At 38.7% G+C, this 18707-nt stretch overlaps 1 protein-coding gene across 6 annotated transcripts in view; it reads left to right on the plus strand.

Moving 5' to 3' along the window:
* Positions 1-18707, plus strand: part of HERC4 (HECT and RLD domain containing E3 ubiquitin protein ligase 4) — a 101467-nt gene that overhangs the window by 8059 nt on the left and 74701 nt on the right. The gene's annotated exons all lie outside the window — the stretch shown is intronic.

An 18707-nucleotide genomic window follows, 5' to 3' on the forward strand; every position in this document is an offset into this window, starting at 1 on the left:
ATATTTAAACAAACGAACAAAGACCTATCATGGTATTCCCCAGTCTTTTCTCTCTCTGTTATATATCATATTCTGTATCCCTTTGTTGTCTAATGCTATGCTGTGCTACTATCCAAGGCCCAGTCGATTGATTTGGTGGCTAACATTAGAGCTTGGATTAGTTATGTTGTATCAAGTCTGCCATATATCTCTCTGTAGGATGCATTGGTTTGGTAAATGCGTTATAGAATCTTTAATCGGCAGAGAAGACAATAATAGCAGTAGTTGCCTAATCAGAGCAATTTAACAAATACAGGCTCTTTAAAAGGACTTGGAAGCGATGATTTTTTCTCTTTTCATTTGGTATATTAGTGTTTTTAACTGATTGTAAGTGAGCCATATACTTTCCTTGAAAGAACCAGGAGTATGGTTGATTTCAGTTCCACAGTTTGGGCATTTATTAAGGATTCTTGTTGCAGATGACCGCATTAGTGGTCTAGTTTCTGTCATCTCCTTAGTAAATATTCTTAGGGCTCCATGTCCGTAATATGACATACAAATGTAGCACAATTGAAGATAATTTCTTACAAACCCCTTGTATTTTTAAAATTGCTTTGAATAAATCGTTTCACTTCATAGATACTTATTTTTCCTAGGTTATAAAGCATATCAGATACTTTGAGATACCTATTAAAACCTAATAGAAGAAATGTATTCAGACATTGTTAAAAGGATTTTGAAGGCTAGGATTGTGTTAGTAAGTAGAAAAGTGGGGAGCATTAATGAAGAGACTGAATTAGAGAGCCCATGGTTTAATTCCTTTCAGCTTCTATAAATTTTTCCCCCCAGGCTGGTGCAGTTTAAAAGGCAGTAATTATTCTTAAATCTTAATGAATTGTGACAATTACATGCAAGAAAAATCTGTGCTATTTACAATTGTATTGTTGGAGTTACTTTTTTAAAAGAAGAATTTCTTAACCTTTGGTGTCTCAGTCGTTAAACCATATTTTATTTACCTGGATTTACTTTAGCTTTTCTTGGCCATAAGGAAAACATTTTAGAATTCTTTAGTAATGTGTTTTTCACATTATTCTTATTTTATTTTTTTCACATTATTTTTAAACTAGAGGCCCGGAGCATGACATTCGTGTACTGGGGTGTGGGAAGGTGCCTCAGCCTGGCCTGCACCCTAAGCTGACAGTCAGACATCCGCGAGGGGCCCTTAGTGCTGCCGCGGAGGCGGGAGAGGCTCCTGCCTCCGCCACTGCACTCGCCAGTCGTGAGCCTGGCTTCTGGCTGAGCAGTGCTCCCCATGTGGGAATGCACTGACCACCAGGGGGCAGCTCCTGCGCTGAACATCTGCCCTCTGGTGGTCAGTGTGCATCATAGCGACTGGTGGTTCTGCTGTTTGATCGATTTGCATATTAGCCTTTTATTATATAGGATATCCTAGTTATTTCTATTTTCAATATCAAAGTTGTCTCATTTTATTCCTTTGGGAGTGCCAATAGTATTCTTAAATAACACAGTTTTAGTGTCTTAAAAGTACTAGAGGCCCGGTGCATGAATTCGTGCACCAGTTGGGGGTCCCTCGGCCTGGCCTGCGAGATCTGGCTGAAGCCGGCTCTCTGACATCTCCCGAGGGGTCCTGGACTTCAAGAGGGTGCAGGCCAGGCCGAGGGACCCCACCGGTGCATGATCGGTGCGGGGAGGGCTCCAGGGTGTGTCCAGCCCATCCAGCAGCAAGCTAACCTACCAGTCGGAGAGTCTGCCCCCTGGTGGTCAGGGCACGTCATAGCAAACGGTTGAGCGGCCTTAGCATATCATTAGCATATAATGCTTTGATTGGTTGAACGGCCAACTGGACACTTAGCATATTAGGCTTTTATTACATAGGATTACATATTCTTAGTAGAAAATTGGGGAAATCAGGGATGTAAAATTCAATCATCTTGCATAGATAAATACTATTGTCCATTTGACATTTTTTCTATACTCATAAATGTTTCTGATTACAGAGTAGGAATATGTAACTAGTATCTCAAAAATTTCCCCCCAGTAATAATTTAATAATAATTTAGTATTCCTCCATGTTTTTAAATGTTTAGGGATATTGCTAATGATAACTTAACATTTCATTATTTAAATGTACCAAAATTTACTTGTGTTATATATTTTTTAATTTCCAAATTTTTGTTATAAGTAATGCTACTATGAACATATACATAAATTTAGTTTTATTTGCATCTCTAGTTTTTTAGGAAAAAGAACATTTTTAGTTTTAGCAAATGTAGGAGCGATGATTAAATTTATTTAAAAATTTTAAGCACCCTTGTGCCTCACTTTACAAAGTTGATAAGCCCAGAAGATATTTATTTGCAAACGAAAGTTTTAAAAATGTATTCATTTGACAAATTTTTTAGTATAATGTGATAAGTATAATTTAAAGATTTAGAAGTGAAGATAAAACAAGTGCACAAATAAATAGAAATGCATACAAATATAAAATGTACTAACTCTTGCAAGATGCATAAATAGTGCTATGTAAAGAGATGAATATTGTAACCATTTGGGATAGAGTGAATCTAGGTGAGTTTCTATAGGAAAGTTAGCATATGAGCTGGAAGGATATAGTATTTCAATGAGGAAAGATTGAAGAAGAGTATTCTATAGGTAAAGCAGCTCAAATGGCCAAATTTGAGTTACCTAAAATGTCTGAAAATAGTGAGCAGGAAGGTTAGAAAGGTAAAATTGAGGTCAGATTATAGAAGTAATCAAATTAGGGAGCTTGGGTTTAATTTGATAGGTATCCAATGATCGTTTATAATAGGAATCATCAGGTTTTATAAAGGAGGGGATAGAATCATTTATGCCTTATCCAAAAGTCTTAAAACCACCCTGAAAACTATATATTAGCTTAGATTTATAGGTGAAGGAAATACAGTTTCAAGAGGTTAAATGAATTGCCCAAAGTCAAAATTAATAAACTTACTCTCACTTGTACCTGGGAAAAACAAATAAACAGTAAATAAAACACTCCTAGAAATTGACGAGATAAAGAGACAACAATCCAGCAGCAAAATGGGCAAAAGATATGGACAGGCATTTAACAGAAAAGGAAATAAATACAAATGGCTCTGAAACAAATGCATTCTCTTCAACTTCATGCATACTAAGAGAAATGCAGGAAACTGCAATGAGGTGCCTTTTTTTTTTTTTCACATATCAGGTTAACAAAAATTTTTAAGTTTGATGATATACTCTATATGGTGAGGCTGTCAGTATACAAGTTTTCATAGGTTGTTAGTATAAATTGATAAATTCATATAGGGTATTTTGCCAGCATATGTCAGAATTACAAATGCATATACCCTTTCTCCCAAAAGTCCATGAATATAATTCTTGCTCTGATAGCTACATTTGTACATTTGTACAAAATGACATTAACTGCAACATTGTTTATAATAGCAAAACATTAGAAATGATCATATGACTATCTATTGGGAACTGGTAAGATAAATTATGGTCCATTCAGTAAATGTAAAGTAATGCTATGTAGTTGTGAAAAGAATGAAGTTGTTCTTTGTATACCAAAATGGAAAGATATACTTAATCCAAGATATATTAAGTAAAAGGCAAGGTTTAGAACATTGTATAGAAAGATGTATTTTGGATTAACATATATATTAATATATACATATGTATTATATTTTTATTTCCTTATTAATATGTAAAAATACCTGGAAGGGTACATACAACTGATAACAGTAGTTATAGTTACTCTTGGTGCAGAGGCTAGGATAAGGGATGAGAACTCCATTGATGAGAAAGTGGATGGTAGACACAGATTTTTTTCTCTGCATATTTAAAGGGTAGGCTCTGGAAATAGAATGCTTGTATGCATATCCTGGCTCTGTTACTTTTTAGCTGTGTTATCTTGGGCACATTGCTTAGTCACTCTGTGCCCGTGTTTTCTTCTATAAAATTAGAGTAATCATGCCAAACTCCTAGGGTGGTTGTAAGGATGAAATGAGATAACACTTGAAGTGCAAAGAACAATGCCTGGCATGTGATGAGTGCTCAATAAATGTTTGCTTAAAAGAAGGAAGCTGTTAATATTAGAGTGGGAATTTAATTTTAAGTGTGCCTTACACTGAAATGGTGATAGGCTGTTTGCATATTTGCCTTCAGATAGATACCGTATTTTTCCGTGTATAAGATGCCCCCACTTTTCCAACCCCAAATTAAATCAATATTTTAAACATAGAACAGAACACATTTTTATTTAGTAATTACCGCAGGTAATGTTTACATACCAATACTCTGATATGATGCAGCGTATCACTTTATTCAGCCTCTGTTGCATCACTGCTCTCTTCTTCATCACTATTAGTTCCACACATACCAATTTCTTCAACTTCTATTTATCACTGCTGTCTACTGAGTCACTGTCTATATATGTGAGATCATCCTCATAAACCAGTGGCATTTTCTGAGCTAACGTTACTCATGTTCTCATGGCCAACCCTTCTCTCTTTATGAATTTGAAGCACCATTTTGCCTTTTCTATAAAATCAATGTTCATTTCTCTTGCAAACATTCTTGCCTGACATTGAATAAGCTTGGTTGACACACATAAGCCACTATGGTGCTGCTCCATAACCCAAGTCTTAAGCCTCTGCTCCAAGTTTGCCCATTTTGCTGGTTTTCCACTTAAGGCTTTCTTCATTTTTGGCATCTTAATGAGTTGTTCTTCCTGTTTTCTCCACTGTCTGATCAGACACTCAATGGGAGGAGGAGGTCCAAATTGTCTCTCTGCAGCTCTATTTCCATGCTCTGTTGCATAGCTGATTACATTCAGTTTGAATTATGCAGAGCAAGACAATCGCTTACTGATATTTATCTTTTTATTTTTGGACATCTTTATGGGCTCAGAAAGCTCCAGTCCCTGTTGCCTTTGCGCACTCTCCACCTCCACTTCCAATTGCGGCATCAGCTGCTTTCAGTACAATAAGGCTCATGATTGGAGGAAGCCTGTTTGACAAGGTATCGGCAGCCCTCGGGGCTCCATCCTTGGCTGACTTCCGTGTATAAGATGCCCCTCGATTTACAGTCTTAACGATTTTAGAAAAAAATAGCATCTTATACACGGAAAAATATGGTAATACATCTTTTCATTTAGAACTGAAATTCAAGTATTCCAAAAAAATGAGTGTCTTCCTACTCTGTCCCATACATTATGCTAAGCTTGAAAGTACTTCTTTAACTTCAGTCTTCAATTATGTTAAAATTGTTGGAGCTCATATTTTTAAAATGTGCCAAAATTAAAAAAAAAAAGTATGTTTGTGATGCTTAGAGGTAATGCTATACTTGAGCAAGATATAAAATGAATTGGATTTCTTTAAAGATACAGAAAAAAAATAAAGGAATTAAAGTCCCTTTTTTTTTGTTCTTTGGAGAGCACATAAATAATGGAAGTTAGACTCATTTATTTTCCAAATGTTTATTTAATGATGAATAATTGGAAGATGTTTTAGTCTACTCAAGTTGCTATAAAAAAACTACTATAGTTTCGGTGGCTTGACTAACCAACATATATTTCTCACAATTCTTGAGACTGAGGAGTCCAAGATCAAGGTACTCGCAGATTTGGTGTCTGGGTAGGACTCCACTTCCTGTTCATAGAAGGCTATCTACTCATTGTGTCTTCACTTGATCTCCCCAAAGGCTTACCTCATACTATCACATTGTAGGGTTATGTATTTTGAATTTGGAGAGGGCACAGGCATTCGGTTTATATCAGAAGGTATATTTTGTGTACTGTACGTGGAGGAACATAGGCATTGAATAAATTCTAGTTATTCACACTTTAAAATTCTGCCCCTCCCAAAAAGTTAAGCAGACCTTTAAATTGAAAATAAATGCATTTGATTGCATCTTTTTTTTATGGATGTAGCTATTTTAATAGCAATGCCAATTTTTTTTGCTTAGTGTATAAGTATGTTGTTAATAAACAGGGCATCCACTGTTTACAAGGTGCTTGACTGTGGGAGAAATTTATATATCATGAACTGATAAAATGTAGAGAACAAAAGAACATTTTAAATGGAAACCATTGTACTGTGAGTTAGCTATCTCCATCTCTCTAAAATAAACTGAAAACAACTCCTCGTCCTTGTTTATTAATGCTTCTTGAATTCCCTCAGATTCACCTTAGGATCTGCTTTCTAGCCCATAGCACCAACATTGATTCAGTTGCCAAATCTTATTGGTTCTTTTCTTAGTAACTCTCACATTTCCTTTCCTTTGCAAATGGCTAAATGCGTGACCTTCAGCTAGTTGCTTTAAATTATTAGGGCCAATAGTTTCCTGCTATCTCAATCTAATATTTACTTTTATACTAATTAGATCATTACTAGTCTATGTAAAAACTGTGGCTAAAAGTTTCTAACTGATGTTTCTGTTCCAATTCATCCTTCCTATTAATTTAGTATTAATCTTCCTAAGGCATATTTCCGTTTCTGTTGAATTTGCCCAGCTGAAGTACTATCTCCTACATCTCCCCGGTCACTGTTGTAAGAACTCAAATTGCATATTTTTGTGTAGTACTGAAGGACAGTTACCTGGCATTCAGTAAATAAGTTGCTTGGCTGTCTTCCTATTTCATATGATTGCTTAGATAAAAATCTCCTTTACCATGCCAACTCCTGGAGAGTAGAAGCCTTACTTTAGTATAGATCTTTGTCACTGTGGTGAGTACACTATGGTACACACAGAAAGGAATATGGGTTTATTGAATGCACACATGGTCAATGTATTTTCTTGGATATGCTATAGGAAAGGAAGAAAACTATACATAGACTCTTGTTTCAATGAATTTGGTGGCCATAAGCTACATCATAACCAAAAATTTAAAAATTGAAACTGTTCTGAAGATGTACATGTTGGATATGATATATTAAAGTTGGTTGGATCATAAGGGGAAGCAAGAATGAGGCTTGGAAGAAATTTATTATACTCAGATCCTCAGAGAGAGGGGTCACTGCAATCCACACAGAGAGACATGTGGCATGCAGGGGAAGACATAAGGGTAGGCAGGAGGCAGAAGACAAGAGCGCAGGTTCTGACATTTATTGGGGTTTCCCAGGGAAAGACAAGAATCAACAGTTTAGGATTGGCTAGTTTAATTCCTCCAGGCTTTGGGTTATAAGGTTGGTTTCTAGTTTCTTACTACCTGGCCCTGGGATGATTTAGGGTAAGGGAAATACTAGCTTGGTGTGTGAGAGTTAGATAAGGATTTAGTTGGTGTTATAAACTCTGGATTGGCTGGTTTGCATATGAAAAGCATGCTAGTAGGCAAGTTGTTCTCTAGGAAATTGTCCTGAAGGGACAATCTCTTCTGTGCTCTGTAAGCCCCCATACCCCCCATGTCAGAACATCAAGAATACAGAAAATGCGAACATATGTTCATATAATTGATCCTGTGATGAATGGATACCAAATATATGAATAAATAATCTTTTAAAAAAACACATACATACACAAAACAGAACACAACCTCTGCTAGTATATTTTGAGGATTAGTTCTTGCTTTTCTTAAAAAATTGAAGTAAAGCAACTATGTGACATTATATAGATGTTGGAGTCTTTGTATTTCAAGACTTCCCCTTTTCTCTTCAGAGCAATTAATTTCAGCAGTTCCTAAACAACCAGAAAGGGCTTTTCTTTAAAAAAAAAAAATACTGTAAAGCCCTAAATTTTTATAAAATGTTAAGTATATTTGAAAAATCAATTATTAAAACATAATCATGTTCTTTAAATATTGTTAACAGAAGGACAATAAATAGGGGAATGTTTATATGTTAGTGCCTTGATCTGTGAAGTAGGGATGATGGTACACCCTCCTCATGGTGTTATGAGGATTAAATGAGATTATTAAGTCCTTTAGCAGTGTGCCAGGCACATAACAAGCTCTTGATGTATGTTAACTGTATACCTCTATGTAGATAGAATGCGTAAGAGGGGTATGAACTTGTAGGCATACCCATTTGTAAAGAATTTTTTTTAAATCTAGTTATAGCTCCATATGAATATTATTTTGTGGGCTGTGAACTAAGATATATGTCACTTTACATTAACTTTAGATTTTATCAGGGAACTCAAAATGCTTTAATGACTATGGGTTGTACCGTTTCAAATTTCTATTGGTACTAATTTATAGAATAAACACTTTAATTTTTTTGATGTTTTAGTCTTATTTCCTTCAGTCTCAATTTAGTTTTATAATACACTTTATGATCATTATATGGATTATATTAGAGATCCTTCACAAAGTGTCAGTAAGCAAAAACTTCACTTTAGGAATGGGGGGAAGTACATGCCTTGAGTGAAGTAGCCTTTTGCTTCTTCGTTATCTCTGTAACAAAATTTACTATGATTATTTAAAGTTTAAAAAAAGCATGCTGAATTATTTATTGCTACTCACTAATCTTTTATTTATTTATTTATCTATTTATTTCAGACAGGAAGGGAGAGGGATAGAAAGATAGAAACATCAATGATGAGAGAGAATCATTGATCGGCTGCCTCCTGCTTGCCCCCTACTGGGGATTGAGCCCACAACCCAGGCATGCACCCTTGTCTGGAATCAAACCTGGGACCCTTCAGTCCACAGGCTGATGCTCTATCCACTGAGCCAAACCAGCTAGGACTAATGTCATCTTTCAAAAGTCAGAATCATAAATGCATTAACTACACATTCAGTTGTTTAGTTAAATAATTAAAAGAACCATAAGAACAAAAATACCCTTGTAGGTAACCAGAGTTGACAATTTAGTATTTATTTTCTCAGTCTTTTTTCTGCATATATATTGGGGCTGAGTGGCTTTTTAAAAAAATATGTTTTATTGAGGAAGAGAGAGGGAGAAAGAGAAACAATGGATGTGAACATTAATCGGTTGCCTCCTAACTGGGCATCAAACCCTTGACCTTTCAGTACCTGGGATGATGCTCAACCAACATCAACCACATTGGCCAGGGCTGTGTGTGACATTTTAAACAAGAATGGAGTTACAATAGTGCCTCTTTAATTTAATAAAATACTCTCTTGTGAACGTTACATTTTTAGAAATGGATTGTTCTTTTTTAGAGTTTGGAGTTATTCAGAGAGAAGGAAAGAAGAAACATTTATAGCAATGAGTAAGGCATGGTAGTTCAGAGGATTTTGAAACTTAAACTCTGGAAGAATTAAACATTGGCAGATAGACATCTGGCAAAATTACTAAGGCCTCTTTAAATTAGTTATTTAACAAAGTGTATTTCTTAGTTTTAGAATTGTTATCAACATGGCTCTGCCTGGTGTTCATTAACAATACTGTTTTTCGCCCTAACCGGTTTGGCTCAGTGGATAGAGTGTCGGCCTGCGGATTCAAGGGTCCCAGGTTCTATTCCAGTCAAGGGCATGTACCTTGGTTTTGGGCACATCCCCAGTAGCGGGTGTGCAGGAGGCAGCTGAATGATGTTTCTCTCTCATCAATGTTTCTGACTCTCCCTCTCCCTTCCTCTCTATAAAAAAAATCAATAAAATATATATTTTTAAAAACAACAGTACTGTTTTTCAGACCCATAAGTTGAACATAAAACATTAACAGGTTTTTGTTCTCCAAATAAAACATTGAAATCATTTAAACTTTGTTAGAATTCATTGTTTTAAAATTCATAATGTAGGCTTTTATTAAACTCATAGACCATATTAGAAGTTAAAGTTGATTGTGGACTTGCATCACACCTGGTAATACCAGATAGTCCTTGCTTTATGAATGAATTGTGTTATTAAAATCCTTAAATTTTTCTTTACTTATGGAAATTTTGCTAGATATAAGAAGTTTTCAAACAAATCTTAAGACATATTGTACCTAATAATTATATTTAAGTGAACTGTGTAATATTTTCTATAGAAAAATTAATTTGAGTTTTAAATTGGGATGTCAGAAAAATATCTGCACCCTTCAGCTATCCTGACTTGTTTAGTTCTGTTGGTTTATCAGTTCCAGAAAGTTCAGGATAGATATTTGTGGGTAGCATTTAATTTAACTAAAGATAAACAATATCTGCTCATAGCCTGTTTCCTAGGTAAGAACCTCTTATCACTCCAAGTTAATTATTTCCCTAATGTTTTGATTTTGGGAAAGAGGACATTTGTTCCTGTGGGGTTCATGGGTCATTTTATAAGTTGGGGGCTTTCTATGCCTTAAAAAGTTCTTTTATTTTTTTCTGATTACCAAAATAATACATGTACTTTATATCTTTTTTAAACTTAAAGAAATGTATGCTCTAAAAAATGGAAGTCACTTTCCCCATACATTCTAAAGATGGCTACTACTATTTATATTTTCATGTCTTTTATACTTGTGTCAAAAGACATAATTTTATACACATTTATATAAAGGTCTGTGATTTGCATTTTATTTGACACTAGAGGCCCGTTGCACAGGATTTGTGCACTGGTGGAGGGTGTGGCCTACGGGTATCTGCCCCCATGGGAACACAATCATCCCAGTCAGCCAAGCGGCTGTGAACCTGCCCTCTGAGCAGCTGCTCCCACTGCGGAAGCAGCTGCTCATCCCAGTCAGCGGCAGCTCCTGTGTTGAGCGTCTGCCCCCTGGTGGTCAGTGTGCATCATAGTGACGGGTCGACCGATCGTTCTGGTCATTCCACTGTTCAGTCATTGGACTTTTATTATCTATACTAATAAAAGCCTATGTGGTAGTCATGCCCTCACTCCATAACAATCCATCACCAGGAGGCTGCATGGGCAGGGAATTGGTGCTGCGTGCGCGGCTTGGAGGCGGGTCCCAGTGGCTCCGCTTAGCAACGCCTCGGGGTCCCGCAGCTCCGCGTGGTGAGGCCTGGGGGTCCCACGGCTCTGCACAGTGCGGAGGCGGGACCCCTGGCTCCGGCCTACCTCTTTGGGGCAATCCATCAAGGAGCCCTGGATGGGTGGGCGGGATCTACCTCTTTGGGGCGATTGATTGCGGGGCTCCCACACTATGAGAGGGCACAGGCCAGGCTGGACCATCCCCCCCATGACAACCCAAATTTCGTGCACCAGGTCTTGTTAATATGTAGACATTCTTTTTAATAAAAACATCAATTTTTATTACGTAGATATTCCATAACTTATCTACTTATTACTGGAAATCAGGTTATTTCCTGTTGTTTTTCACCCAATTACAAACAGATTCAATAAACATTGTTTTACAATGTATAATGAGTTCTTAAAAGGAAAGTTTCTGAGTCAAAGGGCATGCATGTTTAGAATTGTAAAGTGTATTGCCAACTTGCTTTTTAAAAAGCTTTTTTTGGCTCATATTTTAAAGATTTTTTAGAGAAGTGTTTTTTTTGCCCATTTCGTGTAAATATTTTTTGCCATTTTTAACCCTTTGGGAACACAATAATACCACATAAGATTTTAACATCTGTGGATGACAGAGTATGATATAGAGTGACATAATAATGTTTATATTTTTTCTCAAATTGCTGAGTTAAAAATCTTTTTGTTCTTGCCTGGTCAACTGAGAACTGTAACTTAGCTAGAACATAAGGTTAAATATATACAGTTGATTAATCAATTACACATCTGTTAGTAAAAGGGCGGGAAGGAAAGAAAAGGGAAGAGAAATAAAATAATATTTTTATTCTACCCTTTTCTCATTTCAATACTGTAAACAACTGTTCTTTTTGAGGTATATTTAGTGCCTCATTTTTCACATTTTTGTACTTTTTAAAAAATATATTTTTATTGATTTCAGAGAGGAAGGGAGAGATCGAAACATCAATGATGAGAGAGAATCATTGATAGGCTGCCTCCTGCATGCCCCCTACTGGGGATTGAGCCTGGAATCCAGGCATGTGCCCTTGACTGGACTCGAACCCGGGACCCTTTAGTCCTCGGCCTATCCACTGAGTCAAACCAGCTAGGGTGCATTTTTATATTTTTTGTTTTGGTGATTTTACAGTTTAAAATGACCAATGCTCTATCCACTGAGCCAAACCAGCTAGGGTGCATTTTTATACTTTTTGTTTTGGTGATTTTACAGTTTAAAATGACCCCTAAGCATAGTGCATAGTGCTGAAGTGCCATGTAGGGTTCCTAAGCCCAAGAAGGCTGTTATAATTGATTGTATTCCCAAGTAGCCTAAAATAAAATGACTGAAATTATAACTAGAATAATGATGGAGTTTCCTAGAAGGATGGTGCAGTAGTGAAATAAATCAATATTTAGCATCCTTCAGTTTTCATAAGTTTTGCATCATCTTTTAAGAAGGTTTAAAAGAAGCCTGTAGCCACCATCTCTGTAGCTTTTCTTTTTCTTTGTAGCTTTCATTGACCACAGATCATTGAGTTTGGAGATAATTCTACATGAATTTTCACAAACTCAAGAATTGAGGGATATATTTCTTAGATTCCAAAGGAAATAGGATGTTCTTATCCAGTTAGTTATTCAACAGGAAGGATTGTATCTTTTAGCATTTTACATGAAGCTACGACCTATCCCAGTGGTCGGCAAACTCTCATTAGTCAACAGAGCCAAATATCAACAGTACAACGATTGAAATTTCTTTTGAGAGTCAAAATTTTTAAACTTGTTCTAATGCCACTTCTTCAAAATAGACTCGCCCAGGCCGTGGTATTTTGTGGAAGAGCCACACTTAAGGGGCCAAAGAGCCGCATGTGGCTCGTGAGCCGCAGTTTGCCGACCACGGACCTATCCTGTATTGGCTAAGATGATGTGTAACAGTATTCTTTCTTATGATGTTTGTGCAACAAAATTTATTTGATGTAGCATGTAAGCGAACAAATGCTGAAATCATTTGTGCATACAAAGGTAATTTGGAGGAAATAGCTGAAGTAGAAATAAAAATCATCATTAGATTGACATTTTAATTGGTTTTTATAAATCTATACACAACAATATTTGCATTATGGAGTAAAAAAGAGTATTATCTCCTTAATAAAATGATGTGCCATCAGTTTTAAAAAATACTGCATTTTAACAATAAAAGTGTAAGAAGAACCAGAAGTAATGATGAGGTAATACTGATTTGCTATCAGTATTTACAACTTGAATATTTATATACTGGTAGCCCTGCACACGAATCCCATGTGCCAGTAGCTCTCTCACGCCCACTGCCCAGAGGTCCATTTACAGTTGGGTGTGGAACGCTTGCCTTGTCGCCAGGGTGACGGCGCAAGCGTTCCTTCCCTCACCCCGGCCGCTCCGTGCCCGCTGCCTGTTATGGGACGAACCGCAAGAGACAACCACCAGAGACAGAGATCAAAATTTATGAGCCTTTATTAAGCTGGCCAGCAACTACAGTTGCAGCACTTCACCGCGGTAAAGGCCGAACTGCAGTGCAGACCACAGGTGTTACAGCAAATTTATACTCAGAAACCACAAGAGAGAGTTAGGATAGTTACAGTGACAACCTAAAGGTTACAAAAGTTATTTCAACCCTTTCCAAGAAACTCAGGGCACAGGTGCAATGCCTGGGCACGCTTGGCTGGAGCATGAACCGCCACCTTCCTCTAAACTCCAACCGACCCATTGTTCAGTGACCTACTCCACCTCCCTCTGTCCCAAGGCATCCTGCCTCCAGGCAATGGAGGAGCTGTGCAATGTTTGCAGCCCAGAGGCCTTCAGTGGCTGGTCCCCGGGGACTGGGGGACTCCGGTGGGGCTGAGAGGACTGGGCACGGCCATCTTGTGGCTATGGGTGCTGGCATCTTTGTGATGGAGTAACAGTTAATTTGCATATTACCCTTTTATTAGATAGGACTAGAGGCCCGGTGCACGAAATTCGTGCACGGAGGGGGTTGTCCCTCAGCCCAGCCTGTACCCTCTCCAATATGGGACCCCTTGAGGGATGTCGGACTACCTGTTTAGGCCCGATCGGTGGGATCGGGCCTAAACGGGCAGTCGGACATCCCTCTCACAATCCAGGACTGCTGGCTCCCAACTGCTCGCCTGCCTGCCTTCCTGATTGCCCCTAACCGCTTCTGCCTGCCAGCCTGATCACCCCCTAACCACTCTGCTGCCAGCCTGTTTGCCCCAACTTCCCTCCTCTGCCGGCCTGGTCACCCCTAACTGCCCTCCCCTGCAGGGTTGATCGCCTCCAACTGCCCTCCCTTGCAGGCTTGGTCCCTCTCAACTGCCCTCTCCTGCTGGCCATCTTGTGGTGGCCATCTTGTGTCCACATGGGGGCAGGATCTTTGACCACATGGGGGCAGCTATATTGTGTGTTGCAGTGATGATCAATCTGTATATTACTCTTTTATTAGATAGGATAGAGGCCTGGTACAGGGGTGGGGGCCAGCTGGTTTGCCCTGAATGGCATCCCGGGTCAGGTGGGGGTTCCCTTGGGGTGTGGGGCGGCCTGAGCAAGCGGCCTGTGGTGGTTTGCAGGCAGGCCACGCCCCCGGCAACCCAAGCAAAGGCCCTGGTATCTGGAATTTATTTTCCTTCTACAATTGAAACTTTGTAGCCTGGAGCGGAGCCAAGCCTGCTGCTCCCTCCAGGGCGGCCGCCATTTCTGTGGCAGTTAATTCACCTTCTACAATTGAAACTTTGTTGCCTTAAGCGGGTGGGCCCAGCCAGGGTGTGCGGAAACCTTTGCTTCCCCTGTTGGCCGGCGGCAACCCTGGCCTGCTCTCTCAAGCTCCAATCTGCTGCCATTTGTTTGAATTTACTTACCTTCTATAATTGAAACTTTGTAGCTTGAGTGGAGGCTTAGGCCTGGCAAGGGCATGCGGAAAGCTTGGCTTCCTCTGTTACCTAGGAAACCTTGCTCTCTGTGGCTGTAGCCATCTTGGTTTGGGTTAATTTGCATGCTCGCTCTGATTGGATGGTGGGCGTGGCTTGTGGATGTGTCAGAGGTATGGTCAATTTGCATATTTGTCTATTATTAGATAGGATTACATTCCTCTAGTTCTATTTTTTTAAAAAAAATATTTCATTGATTTTTTTACAGAGAGGAAGGGAGAGGGATAGAGAGTTGGAAACATCGACCAGCTGCCTCCTGCACACCCCCTACTGGGGATATGCCCGCAACCAAGGTACATGCCCTTGACCAGAATCGAACCTGGGACCTCTCAGTCCGCAGGCCGATGCACTATCCACTGAGCCAAACCAGTCAGGGCTACATTCCTCTAGTTCTTTTCTGTTACTGCTCCTGTCTCTGAAAAATGTATTTTTTCTTTCCCAAGGCAATGTCCTTTACTTTGCCTTTTTGTGCCTCCCAGAACTAAATGTGTTTTTTTTTTCTTTCCTTAAAGAGGAATATTGTGAACTGATATGGATAGTGTTATTTTTCTCAAAAATTTTATATGAACATTGTGAAGCATAAAGTTGAAAGAATAGCATAATGACCAACAGTTAAAATTTTGCCACATATTTTTATCTGTATATATTTGTATTTTTGAAAAAAAATTTTAATTGATTTCACAGAGGAAGGGGGAGAGAGAGAGAGAAAGAAACAGAGAAACATCAGTGATTGAGTCTGCAACCTGGACATGTGCCTTTTTTTTTTTTTTTTTTTTTGGCATGTGCCCTTTGTTGGAAGCCGCCCATTGTCCTCACTAGCGGAGAGGTGTGGACAAGGAACTCGGAAGGCTGGTCAACCTTGAAGCTCTGAAAAGTCAGAGCCAACCACCCACTGTTTAGTTGAGACAATGGTAGCTAAAGCAACTTACACCTTCTAGTTTTATGTAAATTCTTGCTGATTGGCTATTATTGGAATTGCCTGCCTAAAGGCTATGGGTGTATCCCATAGTCTTAATGAAAGGGATAGCAAGGCCAGAGCAGGGTGGAGTCCTTCCCCTTGAGTTGGGCTCCCGTCGGGCCCCCAATATTTCCAAATTAATATTTTCTAGTCTCTTTCATTTGTGTGCGGCCTCCTCCATAGCCTGAACCCTGAACCTGAACCCTGAATCACGCGGGACTTTGGGGGGGACACTTGTAACTGGTGCCAAATGTAGGGTACCCATAGGTAACTAATATGGGCTAGTTAGTAAAATTTATGTAGCTTTTGCTGGTGCCTTCTCTGGTGATTAACTTCTGCCCTTCCTGGTAGAGAGGGAAAGGACGCACATTTACAAGTCTATTTCCTGCTTTTAGGCAAATACCAGAACGGAGAGCTTTTCTTGTATTTCCTTCTTCTTAATGGCCTTCAGCTGAAAATAATCCTTACGCCAAAGTGGCATATTTTGGAGTGGCATACACTGCTACTCTTCAGCACTTTGGTGTATCTGTAGGATAATTTCCTGGAGATGGAATTGCTAGGTTCAAAAAGAAAATACAAATATTTTGTTAGGTATTGCCACCTTTCTTTCCATCAAGATTGTTCTATTTTGTACTCCCACTATCAACATATGATTGCCCTTTTCCCCAACAGATTAGGTCTTTTTACTGTCTCCAAAATTTTGCCTTTTCCAGAATGTCATATAGTTGGAATCATACAGTATGTAGCCTTTTCAGATTAGTTTCTTTCACTTAAAAGATACACATATAAGTTTACTCCATATCTTTTCATGGCTTGATAACAACTCATTTCTTTTTAGTGCTGAATAATATCCAGCCATCTTGACGTACAGTTTATCCATTCACATACTGAAGGATGTTTTGGTTGCTTCTAAGTTTTGACAATTATGAATAAAGATGCTATAAATACCCGTGGAAAGGTTTTTGTGTGGATATAAGTTTTCAAGTCCTTGGGTAAATACCAAGGAGTGCAATTGTTGGATCAGTATGATAAGAGTGTTTAGTTTCGTAAGAAACTGCCAAACTGTTCTTTCAAAGTGGCAGTACCATTTGCATGTCCACCAGCAATGAGAGATCTATAGCTCTATATCCTTGCTAGCTTTTGGTGATGTCAGCGTTTTGAATTTTGGCCATGTTAATAGGTGTATAGTGGTATATCGTTTTAATTTACAATTTCCCTAATGACTTATGATGTAGACCATCATTTCATAGGCTTAACTTGCCATCTACCTCTTTTTGGTGGGGTGTCTTGTCAGATTTTGGCCTGTTTTTTAATTGGGTTGTTCATTTTCTTGTTGAGTTTTAGAGTTTTTTTCGTTTATTTTGGATAATAGTCCTTTATTAAATGTCTTTTGCAAAGATTTTTTCCCCAGTCTGTGCTTGTTTTCTCATTCTCTTGATAAATGTAAACTTTTATAATAAAAGATTAAAAACCACATAGAAAAGTACATAAATTAAAAGTGTGTGGCTTGCCTTGCTGGCGTGGCTCAGTGGTTGAGCATCAACCTATGTACCAGGAAGGTATGGTTGGGGCACATGCCTGGGCTGCAGGCTCAGTCCCCAGTAGAGGGCGTGCAGGAGGCAGCCGATGGATGATTCTCTCTCATCATTGACTAGAGGCTCGGTGTACGAAAATTCGTGCACTGTGGGGAAGGTCCCCTCAGCTGGGCTTACGCCCTCTCGCAGTCTGGGACTCTTCAGGGGATGTCCACCTGCTGGCTTAGGCCCGCTCCCCAGGGGATTTGGCCTAAGCTGGCAGTCAGATAGCCCTCTGGCAGCCCGGGAGCCCTCGAGGGATGTCCGACTGATGTGGAGTTGGCCTAAGCCGCAGTCGGACATCCTTAGCGCTGCCTCAGAGGCAGGAGAGGCTCCCGCCACTGTCGCTGTGCTCACAGAGCCCAACTTGTGGCTGAGCGGAGCTCCCCTTGTGGGAGCACACTGACCACCAGGGGGTAGCTCTTGTGTTGAGCATCTGCCCCCTGGTGGTCAGTGCGCGTCATAGCGACTGGTCATTCCCAGTTGTTCCGCTGTTAGGGTCAATTTGCATATTACCCTTTTATTATATAGGATAGGATGTTTCTATCTCTTTCCCCCTCCCTTCCTCTCGGAAATCAATAAAAATACATTTTAAAAAATGTATGGCTTTATGAGTTCTAAGTGAACATATTATTTTCCTGTTTATGTTATCAGTCTTTTCACTGCTTTTAGTTTGTTTTGCTATATAACAAATTGAATTTTCTCAAATGGGTACATGGAATCTCTTCCTCTGTCCTTAACTCAGAACTTACTTTAAGTGTCTTCCAAAATTCCTCGTATCTTTCAAAGCTTTAATAATTCCCATGTCCCTTTTGTGTATCTTTTAGCATTTAATCACAATCCTTTATCCTACTTGTTATTCTATATACTGTAAACTCCTTGAGAGCTAGAATTCTTGTTGTATTTGTCTTTGTGTGTTTAGAGCTTGGAGCACAAGAGGTATTATACGCTATTACTGTTTAGTCTGAATGATTGTTTCTTTGTTTCTTGGATTTTAAGTGCCTTTGATTTTATAGCCATTGCTCTCTAATTTAGGTACTCTTTGTTTATTATTGTTTAACTAACCAATCTTATTCATACCTCTTGTCATCCTAACATTTTCTGCTCTTCACTAGTTACCCTTGAGGATTGTTTTGGAGAAACATTGACTTATTTCTGGGGCCTCTGTGAGAGAGTAGAAATCTCCTCTGTGTTTTATTTCTTCATAATTAAAACTTACGGGAATGTTTTGATGTAAACAAATGATGCCATACATCTAAGTCCTTTTTCTTAGGTTTTTTTGGGGATAATATGTTATACCTTGTTTTCCTTTTTTGTAAGTTTCTGCAATATAATTTTATGAAAATATGCATACAAAGAGTGAGAGATTAGTATAA

The sequence above is a fragment of the Cnephaeus nilssonii genome, assembly GCF_951640355.1.
Source record: "Cnephaeus nilssonii genome assembly, chromosome: 16".
Classification (NCBI taxonomy): Eukaryota; Metazoa; Chordata; class Mammalia; order Chiroptera; family Vespertilionidae; genus Cnephaeus; species Cnephaeus nilssonii.